Source organism: Lagenorhynchus albirostris, chromosome 5 (assembly GCF_949774975.1).
Source record: "Lagenorhynchus albirostris chromosome 5, mLagAlb1.1, whole genome shotgun sequence".
Lineage (NCBI taxonomy): Eukaryota > Metazoa > Chordata > Mammalia > Artiodactyla > Delphinidae > Lagenorhynchus > Lagenorhynchus albirostris.
In genome coordinates, this window is record NC_083099.1 from 22,284,178 (window position 1) to 22,308,272 (window position 24,095).

Sequence of the window (24,095 nt, forward strand, 5' to 3'; positions counted from 1 at the left end):
GGCAGAAGAGTTGACTCAAATAAAGTGAAAGCGAAGAAGCACAGCACTCTGTCTGGGGGATGCCATGTGATATTCTCCAATGAAATGGCAATAGGCATGAATAATGTCCATTCAATTTGAAGTTGAAGTAAATGGGTTTTTAATGAATTTTGCTATTTATCTTTGTTTTGTTTGGGCCTCAGTCGATAAAGATAAGCAGTCAAGATGATGAGCAGTGGGTCTTGGCTGACTCTATTGAAAATCCAATTAAATGGTTCTTCTCATCTTAGATGATATTGGAACTCTAAAACATAAGGATGCTTGCGTTATTTAGGACAACCGTAATTCAAAGCCGTGCTAGGAAAAGAAATGGTGTTTAATTCCTTGTCAATAGTCTATTGTTTAATGTTATTCACCTCAAATCAAACTTGCTCTAAGACAAATGTTCATGCTTTTATTAGCTGTACTCTGTGACATGGTGTTCAGATAAACGAAGGACTAATAAATTAAAGTGAAGGGATTTGAACCACAGCATCTACTGTTTCTGGGCATCCATGATATACGAATGATTTACTTTTTATTAAAATCCTCAATAAAAAAGTAACATTCCTTGAAGGCATGAAAATAAATTTTTTGCCATTACTCTGAACACACCATCGTTTGTAGTATTGTTTTACATGTGGAAAACTAGAACTCCTCTAGACTCTCATAATTTTCATTTATACATTGTACCAGATATATTATAATTACACGCGTCTTTTACACAAACACTTCCCCATAGAAATTATATTTCATTTATTTTTGCATTCACATTTAAAACAGTTAATATAAGCAATTACTTCATAATGTGTGGAGACTGAATGAATGAATGGCAAGGTGGAAATACTGGGGTATCAGTGTCAGAAAGTCAGACTAAGCAGACTAGCACTTGTTCCCGGCTTCTGACATAGCATCTCGCTTTAGTTCTTATTTTCCCTCTTGTTCAGATGCTCCTTCACCCGCTCCTAATTTCTTCAGGCAAATGAGAATTTATAAGCCCCTACTAGGGATATGCGAGTTGTACATTCTCAATAAACTTCCTGCCTGGTATGGAAGATAAGACAGTACAAATATGAATATGTATATTAAAGTAAATGTTATATCATAAGAGTAATGCAAATGAAGTTGTAAGGTGTCCTCCATCTTTTCAATGACACCATTAATTTATCACATTTCCTTAATCCTGAAACAGTATTGATTTTTAAGGCACATCAATTTAGGAACAGCATTTTGGGAAAAGACACTATATTAAAATGTACACCACTCAACAATATTATACACTTATCTTTGAAATTCCATGCCATGTTGTTCATTAATATCAGCATTTAAGCTGTGACACATTCTAAGTCTAAAGATTGTTCTGAGAAATTTTGACCGTCAGTGGTTAAGCATAGCATCACAGTGATAGGCAGTGCACATGATCCTAATCTTTTTAGCAATTTTGGAAACAACAGCATAATTTTGAAATACATTTGATCATGCCAGAGTTTATTGTCCAGTCACTATTTAGCTGAATTCATAGTTATTGTTTTGTTTTTGTATGGTTGTTAAATAAATGAGTGAGAGTCCCTCAGGACTCAAAAATTGTTCCCAGAAACCTCATCTAGTTCTGAAAAGTCTACGATCAATTCCAAGAGTTTTGGCAACACTACTGTCCTGAATTACAAAAGATGGCGAAAGACAAGTGATCATCTAGGTTCACAGTAACTTTTTATTACAATGCTCCCTAAGGGTATATATAATCTTTTCTGAGGATATTTTAAATAGCAAATGCAGATACAAATTTAAAATTCAACCAGCTCTGGTGGTATTGAGGCAAATAACTCTTCTCATGCTGCAGTCTGATGAAATTGCAGTCAGCTGAAGAGATGCCCCAGTTCTTGGCCATGTTACCGTGAGCTCAGAAATGACAATGACTTTATAATTTACTTTACTGCCCAGCAATACATAAGCTTCTTTTGACATTAGTTATAAGATGTTTCCCAACTTCAGAAACATTAAAATTAAATTGAATGTTTTAGAAGTGAAAAAATATGGCTCATAACTTGTGCTAATTCAATAAAACCACATTCCCCATTTTTAGACTTGCCTAATATGTTGGACACATTTCACATTTTTTGATGCACCCAGGTTGTTGCTATACTCTGACCAACAGAGTTGTACCTCTGATTTCTCATTTTAATAAAAGTATAAATCTCATATAAAATCACTAGAAGTCATTATAAGAGACCTCCCAGGCCAAAGAGGGGAGCTTGGTTTGAGTTGCTTTTTGCTCATATAAATACTGTTTATAAATCAGAAGTACACAAAAACAGAGTGTGTAAAATGTCCAATCAACTAAACTTTGTCTTGCTGATATCAACTTTCCAACTTAATTTAAGGTCTAAGTATAAAGGAAAAGGATAAATAAAAGTGAAATTAAACGTTGTGAAAATGGGTACATGGAGTCTATGAATGCCACTAAAAACAACAAAAAGATTTTATACAAGGGAAATCCAGTTCAGGGGAAATTGTTAAATACAAATTCAGATCTCTTCTTTTAAGGTAATGAAAAATATCCAAGGGAAAATATTTATATTGGCTATTTGGAAATGGGATAGGTTCTGTGGCTAAAGTGGACTGCTGGTAACTACTGGAACAATCTGGAAAAGAATAGAGAAAATAATTGAAGCCACAAAAATTAATTTTTTAAAAAATAGTCATCAAAAATTAAATTGGAACTTGTGTTCAAGCTTAACAAATTTTGCACATATAGCCATAAATTTCTTTATCAAACACATGTTCCTTGTATTCGTGGAATGTGACTAGGTCCAGCCAGCTCTGTATTGGGCAGTCTAGACCACACTACCCTAACATTGTTGTCAATGACCAGTCCTAACCCACATTGAATCCCACTAATTTGTTTTTCATTTCCGCAGTTTCTGACGGCATGATTTTTCTTTCCAATTACGGCCTTGCTTCTGCCTTCAGACTATAGTTTAGATTCACTTCTATGCTCTTGTCTATAACTTGAATTATCTTTTCCTGTAACTATATAGTCTTCAGCAGCCCTGGATGAAGACTCCATAAATGACCCTCGATCTCATTGCACCTCTCCATGACCATTGCCTTCTTCTATTATAGGATGAATCCCTTCAGTGAGACTCACATCAATTGACTTAATAGGAGACCATTATATCCTACAATGAAGAGAATAAGATTGAGTATTAAAAGCAAATTTTAAATACAATAGAAAAACCTCTAAGATAAAAGTAAGTTGTTCTTAAAATTTCATATATTTTCTTCATAATTTCTAAAATATAACTCATGAATAAAGACTAAGCTTTCAAAAGCATAAAAAGTGCCAGGCTATGAAATATCTATCCAATATCTATCTATATATCACCTGCTACCATAAATTCAACAAAATACATGAACTCTACAAAATAATTGTATATAAAATCATTCATATATATTTATCAATCATATATAGTTCGTTAATTTATATATGAAATTTATATAAGCACACACACATATAAACATGGCTAAGGTTATTTAGATATATTGACCTAGTATACACAAATAAGTAAAATAACTCTATGTCAACAATTATAAAAAGTATATGCTTACGGAGCAAATACTATGCAAATATAAGTAATATTAATTGCTTGGATTTGAAATTGTTAGAACAAAACAGATTTCATTTTTTTATGAAAGAATTAACTTTATTTTAAAATTTATACCATAAGTAATGACCAATCCCAACAGGTTTCAAACAACACCATCAAAACCTTGATTTGAATCCTGGACTCCTTAGTCAAAAGTAGCAAAATAAATCTCCAGTAGAGAAAATTTTCTTCATTTTTTGGGAAACCTTTATATTGTATGAACTGCTTGTACAATATTAATCTTAAAAACCATAGATTTTCATTTCATTCAAAATGACATTTGTAAGAAATCACATATATGTTAGCTATCCAGCTTATAGTTTGGGCAAGTATAAAGAAAAAGAAAGTTAAGTATTTTGCTCTGATCTCAAAATGATTCCATGGTAAAGAAAGAATATTTGAAACAAAATCACAGGGTTCTCACAGGCTTGGAGAAACTGATTTCTGTGACTAGTATCACCCACCTCTAGTGGCCAAGAGTCCAGATGGATTCTAAAGTTAAACGTGCTTATTCTGAGCTGTTAGCGCCAGTTGCCAGACCACTGAAAATTTGGAGATAATCAGCCATTTGTTGGGAACCTCAGGCACAAACCTGTGGCTAGAGAGATAAACAGAGAAACACAAATTTCCAAATATTATCTCATAGTTTTTTATCAGCAGTTCTGGAATCACTTGATTCACCTCTTAATTGAATAAACCCTGAAGGGCTCTTACCAAGTGGCCACAATGCAAAACAGAATTCATCATCCCAAAATAGAATGGGAAATTTTGCTGCATTTTAATCTAATAAATTAATAACTGATTATTATAGGTAGGAAAGGGGGAATTGTATATATGTATATAAAAGGGGAATATATATATTCCCTGAGATGGGGGAGCTAACTCTGTCACCCAACCCCCTCCATCAGGAAATATTCTCTTTTGAACACCATGGAGGATGCTGTGGGCCAGGGCTGGGGCCAGGTCCAGGTGGGTGGAGTAATTTTTTTTAGCCTTTATCTGCATTTTTTTTTAAACCAAAAGGTATTTAGAAACCACCTTCTGTAGTGATTTGGCTCAGCCAATGCATTCACTTTAGACAATAAAATGGCAAAATATATCCAAAGAAACATTAAGTGAGGGCACCATGATGGCGTCAATGTGACCTTAACATGCACTCAGATGACTGGTTTGGGTTTAAAAGTTCCTTTGTGTGTCTGATACTGGGTAGCCTGTCCACAAACTGAATTACACACTGCAGGTTAGAACAAATACTTCTAGCCTAGCAAAATCACAAGGCATACAGGAACAGTATTGGATTTCAGGTCTCTCTAGCATCTATGGGTTAAGCTGAGAATGAAGGTTTTGACACAACAGTGATTTGTGAACTTGAACTTAGGAACTTAAGTCTCAGAAAAAAAGGGCCTACAATGGAGTACAAGGGGAAGGAAAAGTCCATTCAGTTGACAATATTATAAAATACTTGTATCAAAATGGACCTAAAGGAATAGGTAAGATTTTAGCAAGTCAACAAGGATGAAATAGCATGCTTATCAGAAGGAACAACAGTGGCAAAGAGATTTATGTTGAGGAAATAGCCATCCAGGTGCAGGAGAGTAATAACAGCCCCTTCCAATGTTTAAGAACTGTATAACAAGTACAGCCAGTATTCTACACAGTTAGATCTAATAACTGTGGTCTCATTTGCCAAATAAGATCATGGGGATAACAGTATTAACATCCTCATCATTTTACAGATGAAGAAATGAAGGCACAAAGTGTTCCCATAACTTCCCTCGGAGAGCACAACAGGTACGGGAGCTGGAATGTGAACTGAGGTAGAGTGATTGTCAAGTCCACATTCCTAACCACTAGGCTATACTACCTACTGAGCAAACAGGAGGACTTAAACCGGGGTCCTTGCTGGCCTCCTAGACTGAAGAGTTTGTACAGGCATTTCTCCAACGGTGTGAGTTTTTGTAATGTGAATTGGAAAGAACATGATTGAATAATTAAGGAGCAAGATTGGCTCTACTCCAGCCACTGTTGGGTAGAATATTACTCTCACTGGGAGGAAGCACCTTGCTCAGTGGAAAAAACGCTCTTGAGTAAACAGTGAAAGAACTCACACCTGCTTGGCGCGCAGTAAATGGATGCTCAGCTGGCGTCCTTTCTTCTGTTTCCTGCTGGAGGTTGTAAACAGCACTACCACTCATTTTGATTGTCCAAAGTTTATTGATTCTTGTCTGATCTTACAAGCTCTTCAGAATTTTCCCAGGGATGTTTCGGTTTATGTTTGCCCGCTTTGATCAATACAGTTTATTATTTTTAGTTTTCACAACTAGGACTATGGCCATTTCTAAGATCTTCATTATTGAAATAACCGGAAAAAAAAATAATTTGGTCATTGCTGGTCTGGCATAATTTACTCCCTCTCTCACCTACCACCACCCCAGCACACACCCATTGAAACAGTTTTATGATGCAATTTTTGAAAATATGAATTTTTAATAAGAGAACTGCCATATACTAGCAAAAGAGATTTAATTCAAAATTCAGCATGCAATGCGGAAGCATCACCCACTGAGCGGGTAAGTGTTATATTAGGAACCATGAATTAGAAAGATTAAACACCCTGTGTAGATGCTTTGCAGTGAGGCAAAAAGAAGAAATGGAGAAAAATAAGGATGAGTCAAAGACGCCTGCATTTGCAATCTATGTGTCTGGGGGAATAGCAGTAACATTAGTAACCTCAACCATGAAGACATAGGACAAATGTGATAAAAAACATCTCAACTAACCATAATTTAGAAATACACATAATTCTCCTGTCATGAAATTTAGTTGTCTGTAACAAATTCAGATGTCACATTGTTTCCCCAAGGGCACACATTCCAGCCTAAAAAAATACTTACAAGAAACTATTAAAATCAGTCCTGTTGATAATTTAGCTTTTTCCATAGGCACCCAGTTTCTCTGTGTTTTTGAAGAAGCTTCACCTAACGCTATGAATAGACAATTCTGTGCAAGGCCTATTATAAAGTATCTCCTGGTTAAACTCATTTACTGCTGTGTTACCATGGAATTTAACTCTTAGTAATAAAGCATAAAAGCAGTACCAAAATTGCACTTAAAATCCATCTACTTATTGGAAGTCTCTTTATTTCTTCTACTGATATTAGTCCCCACAATATATTTGCAATAATCAAAATTAGAATTAATTCAGCTGTTGGAGATCAAATATTAATCCTAAGGCATTTTTACACAGGCATAGACCTTTGAAAACTAAAATTAATTACCTAGTTATATCAGCAACAAATCAAAGATAAAATTTTATATTATCAGGAGGGGGCCTTTGCCATAGATGTAATTATTGATCTATTTTCCAACACTGAAAAATAGTGTTCCTAGTAATCTATAAATGTGCTTTTGATAGTCTTTCAGTGGAATTGATAAATTATGGATCAGCCTCAACTCACCTTCCTTAGTCGAACTAATGTCTAGAAATCCTCTAAATGCAATAATCAGTTGGAATATGTCTGAACAGTCTGACGTTATCTCTCGACAAATTCCTTTGTTCTCTTGCGAGTTAGTATGATGTACGCAACTTCAGTTTGTGTCTATAGGAGACATTTCCTATGAGGTAAGAACAGATCGTGGTATCAATGTATTGCCCAAGTTTATTTTGAATTCTAAACCTTAATTCTTAAACCTTAACAGAATGATTTTGTTTGGTAAGCACTATTTTATTATCTTCCAAGGCAGGAATAAATCTGGTTACTCTGATAAATAGCTGAAAGGATTGAATAAGATCTTAATAAACAATCTGAATAAGATAGATATGTGGGTAGTTTTTCCATGTAAGCAAAAATATTCATTGAATAATTGACAATTCAACAAGTCTTTAATGATCATTGAGGTTTGTTTTTTTATTTTCATGATTCCTTCTACTACATCTATACTTCTATTTATGGTGAGAAAGTATATTTAATTGCTTAACCGTCTTTATTCATTTCCTCTTCCAGCTGCTATAAATGTATGGTTTTATCCCATAGTTTCATTTAGGTTTATATAAGAGATCTGTAGGATTATAGCAATCTCCTATACCTCATATTCAATGAAGGTGATTATTTTCCCTCAAATGAAAAAGCTGGTGTGGGTGGGGACAGTGCATTTGGAAATACCATACCAAAAGATAGCCCAGGGATGACTAGAAAATATGACTCTGCCATAATAAGACATCAGAGTAGCTCTGGGGATCCACCTACTGTAGAAAAACAGAGCTAATCTGATAAAGGGCTGTTTGAAGCAAATTGACTCTGAAGCATTTGCTCCCTGTGGGACAAGGCAGACCTGTCTGGTTCTCTTGGCTGCCATTGAGCCTACTTTTGGAAACAACACCTGATAAATAACCAGTCACCTGCCTGTAATGTCCCTTTGCCTTCAACAGAATTTAATCTCCTAAAAAACAATGGCTTTCTACTTTAGATGCATATCAAATACCTAGGGAATATCTTGGTCTGGGAGTTATCCAAAACCAATTAAATCAAAATCTCAGGATGGAAGCAGAATTTGGTGTTTTGTAAGAGTTCTTTGTGGTTGAGAATCACTGCCCTAAGACATAGGCCACATGTGCATGTGTCTTATTCTCCTGGTCCTCGCCATTTTGCCAAGTCTTGACCCTGTTCCAGCAGGATGCCCATGACCAGCCCAGATCACCCATTGCCTGGTTTGCTGCCCCCCAAGATATTGGACTGGGGCCAATGGTTGTGTTTTGATACATACTTGTTGAAAATCAAGGACAGAGAATTTAGGGGAAGAATTAAAACGTGGTCACAGAATAAGAGGACTAAAAATAAATTATTCTGAAGCAAAGAAAGAAGCAAATGCTGAAGAGTTCATGCATAATGTACAAGGGAACAGAAATAAGCCTTATTAAGGAAGCATACTATACAGAGTATAGATACCAAAATCTTTACCCAATTGTGAGTAAGGCTCCCCCCTTCCAGATATCCATCTTTAACAATCCCTGAAGAGTCTACTTAACACAAGACTTTATAAAGACAGATATTGATTGACAGGGACTGAATGTGTTCAGTGGGATGAGAATAATACAGAGTCGGCTTCTGGATAAGCACACACAAAACCTACACATGTGATACAATTTTGCTATTAACTATGAGTTTCTCCTCTCTGATTGGTGGAGTCCTTAATCTCGTGAAGGCAAAGTAGTTGCTTCTCATGGGCCACCTCTGCTAGATAGGTGAGAAATGGTGACCTCAAGTATGTACTGAGGAGGATTGTTGAGGCATGCTAGGATCAACAGGAAACAAATACCCTAATGAATCAGCAAAGCCTGAAACGGTGCAGGACAGTGTATGCTGGCACACGGACATGTGCTTGCTGACCTTGTCTTAGCCATGTGTGCATAACTAACACCCATTCTCCTCACCTAATCCTTCTGGGTTGTTCTCCCCATCCCTTTTATCTGGTGCTACTTAATTTACTGATCTTCTTTCTGTATTCAAGAGTTCCAATATGCTATGCCAGAGGTCCCCAACCCCCAGTTCCTATTAGGAACCGGACCGCACAGCAGGAGGTGAGCGAGGTCTTGGGGCTGAAATGATATGGACATGGGGGAGGGAAAGGGACTGGAGGGGAGGTGAGTTCTAAGAATTTCTGATCTTAATTTAAAAGACCTGAAGAGTTTCTCTTTCTCTCTTTTTCTAATATATTCTGGAAAATGCTTGCCACCAATAACATATTTTCCAGAAATAGCCTTGTTTTCCTTTTTGCAAAGCACTATCCCCCTGTTTTTTTCTCTCCCTACTTGGAGCTGACCTGCCATAGTAGGAAGGGATTTCTATTCTGCTGTAGAACGAGTGAGAAAAAACAACCTTCAATTCAAGTCTAAGTGCAAAACACACCTCCACCAGAGGTGAAGGACGCTGTGCAGCTTTAAGTCTGAAGCAAATAAGAACTTTACTTATAATGCTTTCATACCCACTTCCACTTAGACTACACTAAAATTACTGTGGAAATCATGACCTAAATTCCTCTAACATGTTTATTCAGCTATTTCATAAGTAATAGTTTCATACAACATAATTTTTGTCAGTATTAGCATATTTCTCAGTCCCACACAAAATCTGTGAGATGGAAAGCTGATAAAAAATACAATAGAATGGCTGAATTTCAGAAGGTGTCTATAAATTTAGTATAGAACCTAAAATGAAAAAAACAGGGCATATTAGTTGGTATCTAATGTATAGTTGGTATCCATACATTTATTAAATAAAGGTATCCTGTTTCCTATAAGATTTTGTTGTCTAATGTTATTAAACTCATACAAACATACTAAGTAAAGAACTTCAATTCCTCCATATTCTGGATAAAATTTAGAAGAGTTTTAAATAAATTTATGATATGAAATGAAGTTATCTTGATTAATTAAGATGCTACAATGATGGAAATAAAGACCTTAATGAAAAAAATAGGCAAAACTGTGACAATATTTTTCAAAGAAAAATGACAAAATGGGCACAATTAAGTAGCATTAGGAAAAAGAAATGAGTTAATAACTATAGATTAAGTAGAGGGATTTTTTAATCATAAAGGAGTAGTAAGATAAACTTTATGCCAATAAATTTTAATAGATTAAAGAAATAACTTCTTGGTAAATTATAACTTACCAAAATAAAATAAGAAAGTGAAAACTTGACCTAGAACTATTTAACTTTGTTAAAAACGTATTGCTCATGAATTTCTGTTTAATGAAAGGCACCTTTAAGAGAATAAAAAGACAAGTCATAGAAAACAGGAATGAATAGGCAAGTCAAGGAATAGAAAATATTTGTATAAATATAACAGTAAAGATCTCAAACTCAGACCATGTACATATGTGTGTATATGTATGTATATGTATATATGTATACAAGTGTGTGTATGTGTAGTTATATATTCCTGTAATTTTTTGAAAGGAGAAAAACAAACGTCCAATAGAAAATTGGTAAAGTATTTGAACAAGTAGTTTACAAAAGAGGATATCCAAATGGCCAATAAACATTAAAAGATATGTTAAATTTCACCAGTGATGAGGGAAATGCAAATTAAAACTTCAATGAGATAGCACTATTCATTCACTGAGAGGGTTAAATTAAAAGACTGACAATACTAAGTGATGACAAAGATGTGAAACAACTAGAGCTGTACAGCTGGTGAGATTGTAAATTGGTTCAATTGCTATGGAAAACTGGTAGTATCCACTAAAGATGCCTTATGCATTCCCCATGACTCAAATTCTACTCCTTTGCATTTGTCCAACTGAAATGTGCATGTGTGTTTATGTGTATATGTATAGAAATACTAGAAGAACATTTATAGTAGACTATTTGTTAAGAACCAAATACTAGAACAACCCAAATATCCACTAACAGTAAAATGGATGAATAAATTATAATATATTAAGAGGACTTTGTTAGTGTTAACTTAGTCATAACTTTATTACTGCCTAGCTTCTTCCCAAATGACGTAACAAAAAAACAAATATAAAACACACACACACACACACACACACACTCACACACTCACACACATCATTTCCTAAAGCACTAGCATGTTGAAATCCAAAATATCATTATGGTTTCCCATTTGGAAGGAAAAGAACATAGCTTGAGCAATGAACTAATCAAATGAGATATCAGATAACAAAAAAATATATAATATATTCACCTGAGGGAATACTATAAAATAGAGAATAAATGAACTACAGCTCATGCAGTAACATGAATTTCATAAAAGTAACATTAAACAAAAGAAGCCAAATACAAAAGAGTTCATAGTATATGATTTCACTTATATAAAGTTCAAAACTAATCTATAGTGTTTTAAAGAACATTTTTGTTCAACTTTGAGTGTGCCCACACAAACGTATATGATGAACAAACCTAGGCTCTGGAATTTTACACAACCCATCATGGACGTGTTTGAAACCAGGCTTCCAGTTAGCAGTAAAGTGAAACTTGGTAGTGGCCACTTGCAAAGAGGAGTTTACAACCCACCTTGTAAGCCACCCAGAGACCTGAACTCGAGAAGTTGCCTAATTTTGTACATTCTCCTTTTTAAATCTATGTCAAGCTTTTTCAATTTCCACACAAAGAAAAACTGCATTTGTACTTGAACGGCGCTCCTCTTCTGGGTCAGGCATGCAAGTAAATTCAGCTTTATTTTAGATTGCTATTTAGTAGTCTTTATTTTTTTTAACTTAACAGTTGGTAGAGGTCAGGATACTAGAGGCACTTAAAAGGAAGTTATAAGATGTGTTTCGGAGGTGCTGGTAATATCCTGGTTCTCGATCTGTGGTGGTTACATAGCTGTGTTAATTCTTTGTAAATTTGTTGAGCTCTACTTTTATAATTTCAGTGTATGTTATAATTCAACAAAATTCACTTTAAGATATACAGAATTGTGTAGCAGTTAAAAATGTTCCAAACAAAACAAAACGAAACTACCTCTCAAAAGCACACAAGGCTGAGATCATTTACAGACAAGTTCCACTAAACTTTTAAAGAACAGATAGATCCTAACGTTGCTCAAGGGAATAGAAATATAAAGACTGTGCCCCTATTCATTTTTCCCAGGCTAGTATAACCTTGATAAAAAAAACTAGACTGTGTAAGAAGAGCAAGTTATGAACAGATCTCACATAAGAATATGACACAAAAATCTTTTTTAAAAATCTAAATTTAGCAGAGAAATGAACAAACAAGGAACACAGAGGTATTAGAGAAGTAAAACAAACAGTAAATAAAATTCATCTATCCAAAATCAGAATTTAGGTTCAGTGAATTTCATATATGGGTTCTGTGTAATCTCATATAATTTAGATATTCATGGGGATTATCTTAGAATCTCAGAAACATCTAAAGATGCATGTAAATCTTGCACAATGTTTTTCTTTAAAGAGATCTGATTTCTTCATTATCCAATTAACTTTTTTCCTAAGAAGCAGCAAGGAACAAGAGCATGGGGAGAGTGAGGTGAGGTTTGATTATGCTGTTTTATCTATTCCCCATACTGGTTTTTTTTGTGTGTTTTTTTTGCGGTACGCGGGCCTCTCATTGTTGTGGCCTCTCCCGTTGCGGAGCACAGGCTCCGGACGCGCAGGCTCAGCGGCCATGGCTCACGGGCCCAGCCGCTCCGCGGCATGTGGGATCTTCCCGGACTGGGGCACGAACGCGTGTCCCCTGCATCGGCAGGCTGACCCTCAACCACTGCGCCACCAGGGAAGCGCCCCCCGCTCCCCATACTCTTGAAGTGAGCAAAGCCTGTCCATGGGTCTGGCTGCTCCAAATCAGAGGAAATAAGTCCTTATGCCTCAGAGTGTGGCCTCCAGACCAGCAGCATAAGTACCACCTGGGAAGTTGTTAGAAATGGATATTTTCAGGCCCCAAGTAAGATTTAACTAAATCAGGAACTCTGGAGATGGGGCCCAACAAGTTGCATGTAACAAGCTCTCCGGAGATTCTGATGCCATTTAAGGTCTGAGAACCACCGTCCTAGAGTAACGGTCACTGTTCCAAACGGGCAAACTGTATCTGCTGCCATATCTTCTTTCTTTCTATTTAGTCCAAGAGATAAAACCATGAGGAAGAAAGTGTTGAAAGGAGGTGTCTCCCCCACCAAAGAAGAATAACTTTTAAATAGAAATGGTGAGAACTGGCCCATGTTTAGCTTTTCTAAATATGTGAGACTATCGAGAACTATAAAAACAACTTATGAAAATGTATTCTGAGTTACCTGGATTGAGACTTTTTGAATAACAACTTTTATCATTTTTTAATTACACATGACGTTTAGTAATTGTAGAAAATATGATAATACAGATAAACAAAATGAAACAATAAACCTGTAATCCCATCATCTACAGATAATCTTTTTTAAATTACTTATAAATTAATTGAATAGTATGTTTTAATAACTAATAGGGCACATCCTATGTCATTATTCTTACTTCATAATTTTCTTAACTATACTTAGTGTAAGACCTTGGTGCTCACTCTTCCAGATTTTAAATAAAAGCTGGTGTCATACAGTATCTATAATTTTGTAACCTATATTTTATGCAGAAAAATAATAATGAAGCTATCTACATCTCTTTCTATAACAATACATTATATTCTATAGCATTTTAATTGCATATCATTATATTGATTAAATGTGTCACAATGTACTCAATCTATTCTTGAACATACAATATTCCCAATTCTTTAATACTATAATGAACATCCTTGTAGCAAATATTTCCTCATATACTACAAGTAGAATGTTAATGGAGGTTTTTGTTTGTTTATTCTCTCTCTTTCCCTCTTCCTCTCCCTCTATCTCTCTCCCTCACACACACACACACACACACACACACACACACACACACACAATTGCTGTTCTTTAAAAAAAAGCTTTTTCAGCATTATATGAATCTTTAGATCACTCAACAATGGGTATTATCTCCTCTGAGCTTTTTCAAGTTGATATTAAATAGAATGTGGTAAAATATTTTGGTTCTATTTAGTAAATATAAGTATGGTTGACTAATTTTAAGGTATTCATTGGCTGTTTTTCTTCTTTTGTTAATAATTTATTCATATACTCTACCCACTTCCCTATCTTTTAAAAGTTGTGGGTTTTTTACATTGCAAAAGTAATACATACATGGGTTCTGCTATTTTAGAAAGGTCAAGCTAATAGTAGATGCAGAATAAAACTCCCTTTAAGCTCCTACTTCACCTCAATCCCATTCTCTCCCCCAGAGATACACATTACTTGCAATTTGGTGTATATCAAATATCTTTTAATCACTTATTCTAGTCATTTACACATATACTATTATATTGTCCATTTTTTACAAGATTCGAATCATACACAGAGTTCTCCTTCTCTTTTCCCTTTCTCAATATGCCATGAGAATTTTTCTGTATCTGTACATAGTGGAATGTATGTACCATAATTTAAAAACTAATTCTTTTACAGCTGAATGTTTCTGTTGTTTTCAATGTTTTAATATTGTAGACAGCATCACAGTGTTTTATATATAATCTTGTGCATGGAACCAGTGTGTTAAGTATGACTCAGAGTAAAATTTAAAAAAATTTTTTGTCAGTTACCTATCTATTCAAATCCTCTGAGGGATATTTATCCTACCCCCAGATAAGTAATCTCCATAAGGCCCCTAAAGTTATCACTTGAACATTTAGTTAATTATTCCCCTTAATATGCATGCTAAGCACTTTCCACGTGTATTCTGTCAATCTTTGTAAAAACCATAGGAATTAGGCATTATGATAATACCAATCAATATTTGAGATGAAGAAACTGAAGAACAGGGATTATTACATAAGGGTCACTTAGCAAATTGTGGAGTCAGGATTTGAACCTTTGAAGATTCTCTTTAAATCCCACACTCTTAACCACCACACTCAACTCAAAGTTATAAAAATGTTCTCATTTTCTTTTAAAGTCTGTATTGTTTTTATCTTTCATGTCTAAGTCTGTAATTCATCTGTAATTGAATATTGCACAGTGAGAGATAGGAGACTACAGTGGGTTGAAAAGTGTCTCCCCAAAATCCATGTCTACCTAGAACTTCAGAATGTGACCTTATTGGAAATAGGGCATTTACAGAAATAATTAAGGATCAAGATGAGATCATAGTGGATTAGGATGGACCCTAAGTCCAATGAGATGGTCCTTATGAAAAAGATAGAAAAGGACAATACAGACACACACAGAGAAGAAAGTAACGTGAAGACAGAAGCAGAGACTGGAATGATGTGTCTACAAGCCAAGGAACACCAGGGATTACTGGCAATCATCAGAAGCTAGGACAGAGGCATGGGACAGTCTCTCACTTAGAGGCTCCAGAAGGAACCAACACCTTGATCTTGGATTTCTGGACTCCTGAACTGTGTAAAGAATAAATTTCTATTGTTTTAAGCCATCCAATTTGTGGTGATTTGTTATGGCAGCCCTGAAAAACTAACACAGGGATAAAATTATTTTCTCTTTTAAACAGACATCAAATTGACCCAGCACCATTTATTGAAAAATCATACTTTATCTACAATATTGTATTGTCACCTTTGCCATAAATCAGGCAACTAAGTTTGGGTCTCTTTCAGGATTCTCTATTCTGTTTCATTGATCTGTACCATATCAACTTAATTACTATAGTTTTATAAAAGCTATTTTTTTTCTGGAAATTCAAGTTCTTTAGCTTTTTTTTTCTCCAAGATGGGCCTGGTTTTGCCTTATGATATTCATTTCAAAACATATTTTAAAATCAGCTTAGCAATTTCGATTAAAAATCCTCCGTTGAGAGAATTGGCATCTTTACAGTATTAAGTCTTTCAACTCATCAACAAGCTACAGGGATAGTTAGAGAGTTTGGGATTGACATGTACACACTGCTATATTTAAAATGGATAACCAACAAGGACCCACTGTATAGCACAGGGAACTCTGCTCAATAATATGTAACAACCTAAATGGGAAAAGAATTTGAGAAAGAATAGATACATGTACATGTATAGCTGAATCACTTTGCTGTACACCTGAAACTAACACAACATTGTTAATCAACTATACGCCAATATAAAATAAAAAGTTTAAAAAAAAAACAAGCTATATCCTTCCATTAATTTATATTCATTAACGATTCTTAACAATATTTTGTGGCATTCAGTATAAACAGTTTGTACATTTTTTTTACCTAACTGTTCTATATCTGATCCTTTCTGATATTATCATGAATAATGTCATTTTTAGATATGCTAACTCTCTACTTACTTATTGCCTAAATATATAGAAATGCAAAATATTTTCACATATTGATCTTGTATCCAGTGACTTTGCTAAATTCCTTATGTAATTTTCATTGTTTATCTTGAATTCTCTTGGATTTCCCATGAATCCTGTCATCACAAATAGTGACAGTTTTATTTCCTCATTCTCAATCCTTATAGTTTCTACTTTTTCTTGCTTTATGATCCTGGCCAAAACTCCATTGAAAGGATGAATAAAAGTGGTGACGGTGGACAAACTTATTTTGTTTCAGCCCCTTCCCCAGCTCAGGTCTGATACAAACAGACTTGCTCACTGAGTTCCTCTGAGTCTTCCAAGTGGAAGTAGAGGATGCGGGAGGATGTGCAGGGAAGGTCTGCCTTGAATGGCTTTGTTGTACTCTACCGTTGCATTGTTCTCATCTGGTCAGAGCAGACACTCAAGTCAGACTCAGCGCTCCTTGGAGATTCCTTAGCATTGATAATCTCCCCTGTAGTCTCTTTAGGCAGACAGTGCCTCCTCTAGTCAATCCCTGGTTTCTCTATAATTCCACACAGATTTCCTCTGGCTCTCATCCTTATCCATCTTCCGGGAAGCCCTCTTGGTTCCATTTCCTCTAAGATGGCTCTGGGCCAGCCCCCTTCCCATGCTTGCTCAAAGGAAGTATCCATGCAGCCTTTGTACTTTCAAAGGGCCAAAGAGACCATCTCTTCTTGCTCTCCCATGAAAGCCCCCATCCAGCCTGTCTCTCACTTCATATAGCTTTTCTGGCTATAGATCTAGTCCTGGTACCTACACCTCATCAATTCCAGAGGACACAGGTCAACAGTCTGAGTGGTTTCCTTGGAGTCTTTCTCACTGGGATTTAATTAAGATGGGTGTATTCTACTCTCCTCACCCACATCATCAAGGGAACAGAAGATGCAACAGTACTCCAGACTCTTTCCAAAGACTCTCTCTCAACTCGCTTTATGCAAAGTAGGTACCGAACTGAGGATAACAAACCAATTTCCAGCCCTCTACTTCTTCCCATCTTCCCTTCACATTTTCCCTTGGAATACTTGTGACCTATTTTTTTGAAAATTCTGCAGAAATTAAGACAGAGGACATCAGTTTTACTATTGTATTTTAGGAACGTGTAAACATTTGCCCATTTATGCATTGAGAAGTTTTTATTGTAGGTTTTTATTTTATAAAAATTCTTAATAATTAAGAATATCTAACCATAACCATTTGTCATAATTTTCCCAATTTAATATGTCACCCATCTTTATTATCTGAGTTAAGAAAACCTCATGGACTAATTTAGATAAAAACATTGTATACAAAAACTTGTATTTTGTTACTACTTACCAAGCAAAACAAATGATGTGAGAAACTTTATAACATAAAATTGACTAGTGTCATATGTTGCTTTGTCTAAAGCTAAATACCATCATATTAAACCACTATATCTTGGACTTTAACTCTTCACTCCAAATACCCAGGACCCTATGTACATTTCTGAAGACTTGTGCACTTCCTGTCCTGCTGTGGGTGCAGAAAGCTTCAGTGTTAAGCACTGTTTTTTTAGGCTAGAACATTGCCTAAATTGCCTTACTTCTTAGACTGTAATTACAATGCTTGGACCTTACACTGACATAGTATTCATTAGAAATACTATACTGGGCAGGCAAAAAAAAATAACAACAACAAAAAACAAACAAAAAAAGCTTCTCTGTACTTTAGCTTCTGGCTAACTGTGGAAGAAGGGCTCCATTGCCTTAGTAGCTACGCAAACAACATTCTTCTTGCATAGTAATGTTCTTACTCTGAAAAGACTAGCTGGCCCACATGCCTAGGCTGCATGAAAACACCTAATTAGCCCTTCTAGTGCAGCAATTCAAGGCAACCCTGCATGTTGTTCTTCACTGAAAACTAATATTATTCCGTAAATTAGTCCTTCACCTTCCAGCAGGGTCCAAGTTGAAATCTTACTTCAAAAGTCTTCTGAAGGGGGAAGTGAATCACATATTCTGTCCTTTGCTTCTTAACTTTTAAAATACACATTAAAGCAACAGAATGAACTGTTAAATAGTCTTTTTTTTAATCCATTTGGTCTCCTCACACCCTAATTAGATCAGTCCTCTGATGGTACAAAACTTAAATAAAATACTTCCTCACTTTTGTCAGTCTACTCCTTTATTTTTAGAAAAAGGTCATTTTCTAAATTGCGTTAATGTATAGATTGTAAATCATTCATCATAACATGGTTATCCATATTTCTCATTTCAAACAATCATGTCTTTTGGGTCAGGGAACAAATGAAAGGATAAATATTCCCTTTGTTGATACTGTAGTTTCAAAAAGATAAAATGGTATCTCTAACACAAATACAAAGATGTCCATGTTCAGACTTTGTACTTCTTCTCCCTCTCTACCTCTTCCTCTTTACTATTCTCTCTTCAGTCTTTAAACCTCAGAGTTTCTGAAGCCCAGAAACACACCCTTTTCCTACTCCATACCCTCAATTTCTAAGTGACTTCATCCACCCATGGATTCAGTTAAAATCACTTGCATTTATATCTCAGGACAGATGTCACCTCTGAGGTTCACACAAACATATGCCATCATAACTTGTCCTTTTATTGAAGCTTACCAGCATTCTCAGTTGCTTCATTCCCAGAACTGAACCCCTGCTTGGCTGTGCTAAGCTGGGCTTCCTCAAAGAGTCTCCATCTCGGCAAGAAAGGTTGTCATAGTTCACCTACTATAACAAATACCCTAGATTGCGTGGCTTAAACAACAAACATTTACTTTTCACAATTCTGGAGTCTGAGAAGTCCAAGATCAAGGTGCTGACAGAATCAGTGTCTGGTGAGGACACGCTTCACTTCCTGGTTTGAGGACAGCTGCCTGACTGTTATATCCTCACATGGCGGAGAGAAAGAACATCTCTCTTATGTCTCTTCTTATAAGGGCACTAATCCTATTCCTGAGGGCTCTCCCCTCATGATCTAATTACTTCCCAAAGGCCCCATCTCCTAATACCATTGCATTGAAGATTGGAATTTCAACCTATAAATTTGAGTTGGGGGAAGACACAAACATTCAGTCCATAGCAAACTTGGAATCATCCTTGATATCTCTCCTTTCCTTTCTATGTGGGTTCAGTCACCTCCTTAAAAAGCTCTCAAGTCTGTCCATTTCTTTCCAATGAACATTGCCACCCCAGTGTAAGTGACTTTTGTCTCTTACTGGGAGACTAATAGAACAATACCTTCCTAATTGTCCTGTTGACTCTACTACATTATTCTACACACTGTAGACTTTGTTGATATTTTAAAATCTGAGTCCAATCATGTTAACTTCAGACTTATCTAAACACCGTTATGCCTTCCCAATTTTCTTAGAATAAAGCTAGAATATACTTAGGCTCCCCATGATCCAACCTCTGGTCTCTCTCACGGGTCTAATTTGACCTGCTCTCCCTTCTTACTATCCGTGTTCTCTTTTCTTTCGTTGCTGAGAACATTTTCATCACCACCCCACCCTAGGGCTTTCGTACATGCCATCACCTTGACCTGGCACTCTGTCTCCACCTCACGCTCCCTTTACCTAATTTATGACTCCTATGGTGACACAAAGACATGACAACCAAGTCCCCTCAAGAAGGAATTTGTTGTCACAATGTCTGGGAGTACAGTTGACAGACAGCTTCAACTGTTAGCCAGTTCAGGGATTGCCTCAGCTGCAGGGAACTTTTTTGGCCAAGGTCATGCCCTTTTTGGGGAGGACCACAAACAACGAATGATGCAGGTGAAGGATAACAGGACAGCTCTGATGGGACATGGTAGCTCTGGAGCTCCTGGTGAGACCTGCATCACAACTTGATTTCTCCCTCTGCTGAATCCTGTTCCTTTCTCTTTCTTCCACAAATGTGGATCCTGATGACTCTCTCTAGTAAACATTCTGCCCACTAATCACAGTGTGCTTCCAATTACTCCTCTAGAGGTCTACTTAGATATCACTTCCTGAAGGAAGCTGCGTATTAGTTTTCTAGGGCTGCCAAAACAAATACCCACGACCTTGGTGACTTGTAACAACAAAAATGTATTCTGTCACATTTCTGGAGACTAGAACTCTGAAATCAATGTGTCGGCTGGGCTACAGTCTCTCTGAATGCGGTAGGGGAGGATCCTTCCCTGCGTCTAATAGCTTTTAGTGGTAGCTGGCAATGCTTTGCATTCCTTGGCTTACGGATTTATCACTCTAATCTCTGCCTCCTTCTTCCCTGTCTACAAATTTCCCTCTGCTTATAAGGACACCAGTCATATTAGATTTAGAGCCCACCCTAACGCAGTATGACCTCATCTTACCTTGATAACATCAGCAAAGATTCTATCTCTAAATAAAGTTATACACCCAGGTTCCAGGGGTTAGGACTTTGCCATATCTTTTAGGAGACACAATTTAACAGCTAAGTTGTGTTACTGAGGACATATTTGGATGTCAGTAACATAAATTGTAGTAAATATTTGTCATCCTTTCTTCTGACCAAACGTCTTTGAACAGTACCCTGCTATTTAAGGTATTTGCCTAATACTCACCATAGAAGTCCAACATGTGTTTTCCCAGCCTCCTTTGCAGAAAGGATGAAGGTATGTAACTTCTGTCATCAGAGACATTCCTGCCAAACACAGAATTGGAAGTCAGTGGTGCAAAGAAACACTCTCTGTGAAGACTCTGTTTTGGCAAGGAAAGTGACAGAGACATCCAATTTCCAGAGGCAGGAGCATCGGAGTCTCGGTACTGTCAACTGCAAACCCACAGTGTGTGTGTGTCCAAGGACAGCCCCTGAGGTGTCTTCAGTAGACCAATTATGTAGTGTGATTCTGGGCACTGATCCTAGATGTGTAGTTTCTAAGCATGGCTCTCTGGCCAGCCCAGAGATTCCGTGAGATTTATAATATCCTTTTGAAACTGCCTTTCTTCTTAAACTAGTGGGAATTCATGAGTATTACCTGCAACTAAGCCCCTAACTTATATAGAAATCCAACTTGAGTTTAAACAAAAGAAGAAATGAAATAAATGAAATGCAATGAAAGTAAATTTATTGGTTCAAACCTCTGTATGGACTTAGAATCTGATACTCAGAATGTTCTCAGGACTTCTGTTTGTCTCATCTCATCTCTTATCTCTGCTTTTCTCTGCATGACAAATTCATTCTATCAGATTGACTACCCCCACTGGAACCAGGACCACCAGTAGTCCCTATGATCCTATCCTGGGTTTTGAGAGCAGAGAGGAAAGAGCTTCTCTTTGCCAGTTCTACGGATCCAGGCAAAGACTTTTGATTACCCAAATTGAGTCATACATGCCTAGTCCATAGATAAATCAGTATGATCAGGATATAGAGTTACTATGAATTCATTCCAATTACTGTGGCCAGAGAGGCAGGTCATCCAACTCCCTTTAAGAGCACATGCCAGAGTAGAGAATGGGAAGAAAGGAGCAGATCCCTCCCAAGCAGGGAAGTTTGCAAGTGGGGAGAGAGAGAGTAAATAGCATAAATACCTGCCCTGGAAAAATCCTTATGAGCCTGGCCATTACCTCAGTTTACATCTACTGTAAATGTTTTCTGTGCTTACAGATAAAGTTTTATCTGTACTTACAAATAACAAGTACTATCCCTTTAAGACTTAGTTGTTGTGAAATAGGTCACTCTATACATTAATTAGAATATGGGCTCCATCCAGACACAAATCCTCTGCTATATGCTGCTATATTCCCAGTGTCTTAGGGATGTAGCAAATAGGATACAGGGAAATAATGGCATTTGTTAATCAACCAAATAAATAAATGACACTCTGATTCAATGAATCTAGGGCATGGTATTAAAGTAATCAAGAGGTAGCATGAATTTATAAAAGATATTGGTACTCTTCACCCAATTTACTTTATATTTTATTTTATCTTATATTGAGAGATAGTATAGTGATTAAAAATAACCTTGAATTAAATTAATTCTACCTCTTAGTAGTTACATGTATTTAAACAAGTTACTTTTCTATGATTCAAGTTTTTCATCTATACAAATAAGATAATATCAGGACCGGTGTCACAGGATTCTTGTAACAAGTGTGATATTGAGTGACATAATTTTCACCCAATAAATATTTACTCTTGTTATTATATTCATCAGATCCAACTGTCTACTAGGTGTTTTTAAGATTTTAATACTATAATCACATCAGTATGCTGCCTGTGTTTATTCTAAAGCCAGTGCTCTTGTTTTGTTCCAGTACATCCATTCCAGTATATTCTCTTGAAAGAAACTTAGCCTCTTTCTTTTTTTTTTTTTTTTTTTTGCGGTACACGGGCCTCTCACTGTTGTGGCCTCTCCGGTTGTGGAGCACAGGCTCCGGATGCGCAGGCTCAGAGGCCATGGCTCACGGGCCCAGCCGCTCCGCGGCATGTGGGATCTTCCCAGACCGGGGTACGAACCCGTGTCCCCTGCATCGGCAGGCGGACTTTCAACCACTGCGCCACCAGGGAAGCCCTAGCCTCTTTCTTGAAAGAAAAAGAAAGTAAATATTCCATAAGCAAAGACAAAGAAAAAAAAATATTTTAACCTCTATGCTTCCTTGGGTTTGGAAGTGGAAAACAATCAAAGGATTTCTTAAATAAAGAATGAATTACTTTGTCTTATTAATGTCAGTTCCTTCCACATAGCTTTAATCCATTGATTCTCAGGTGGAGCTCTCATTGTAATGGAAGGTGGAAGAAAACCATTGGGAAATGAGAGAAATCTGTTGAGAAGAAAATTAGGGATAGGCTTCCATTTCTCATTCTAAAAGTGAAAAAGTAGTAATATACTGTCTCAAAATGGAATCCCCCAAATTATTTCCATAACAATGTTTACAGATATAATTAGTCTATCTATAATTATCACTTGTTACCTTGATAATCATAGTACAGCTTTTACCAAACTAATGTATCCTTATTCCTAGAGAAGGAGCTGACAATGAATGAAGAGGTTGATGATTGCTAATCTAACATTTGAAGATATGATTAATGTGAACAAATCTGTGAACTTTCTCAAGCCTAACAAAATTGATCTCTGGATAGATTTGCCATTTCCCCTTCACTGCTTTGAGGGAAGAAAACAAACAAACAAAAAAACAATCTTAGAATTCCTGCCCAAAACTTTTCTCTTTTCTCTGAAAGAAACAGGTTGGTAAACTTGAGTATATCTGTATAAAAATAAACATACAGAAATGTGTCATTAGTTTGTAATTTTGTAATTAGTGTGTTTGTGATATTTTTTCCATCTGAAGGACATACAAAAAATAGAGACAGGGCTAGAAATTTGTTCAAGTTATTATTTTTTGAACTATCATTTTAGGAATCTAAAAGGGGCTTGAGAGTTCATCTTAGAATGGTACCATCTGTTCTTATTATCATTTCCCTCCAACAAAGACTATATTGTTTCATATGAAGGTATAGTCTTGTCAGAAAATGAGTTACAAATGTTAATTTCTGATCTACCTCTTGTCTTACTATGTAATTCTATTCCTAAGCCAAATATATAACTAACAAATGACTTTGCAAAATGAAAACATTACCTTGTCA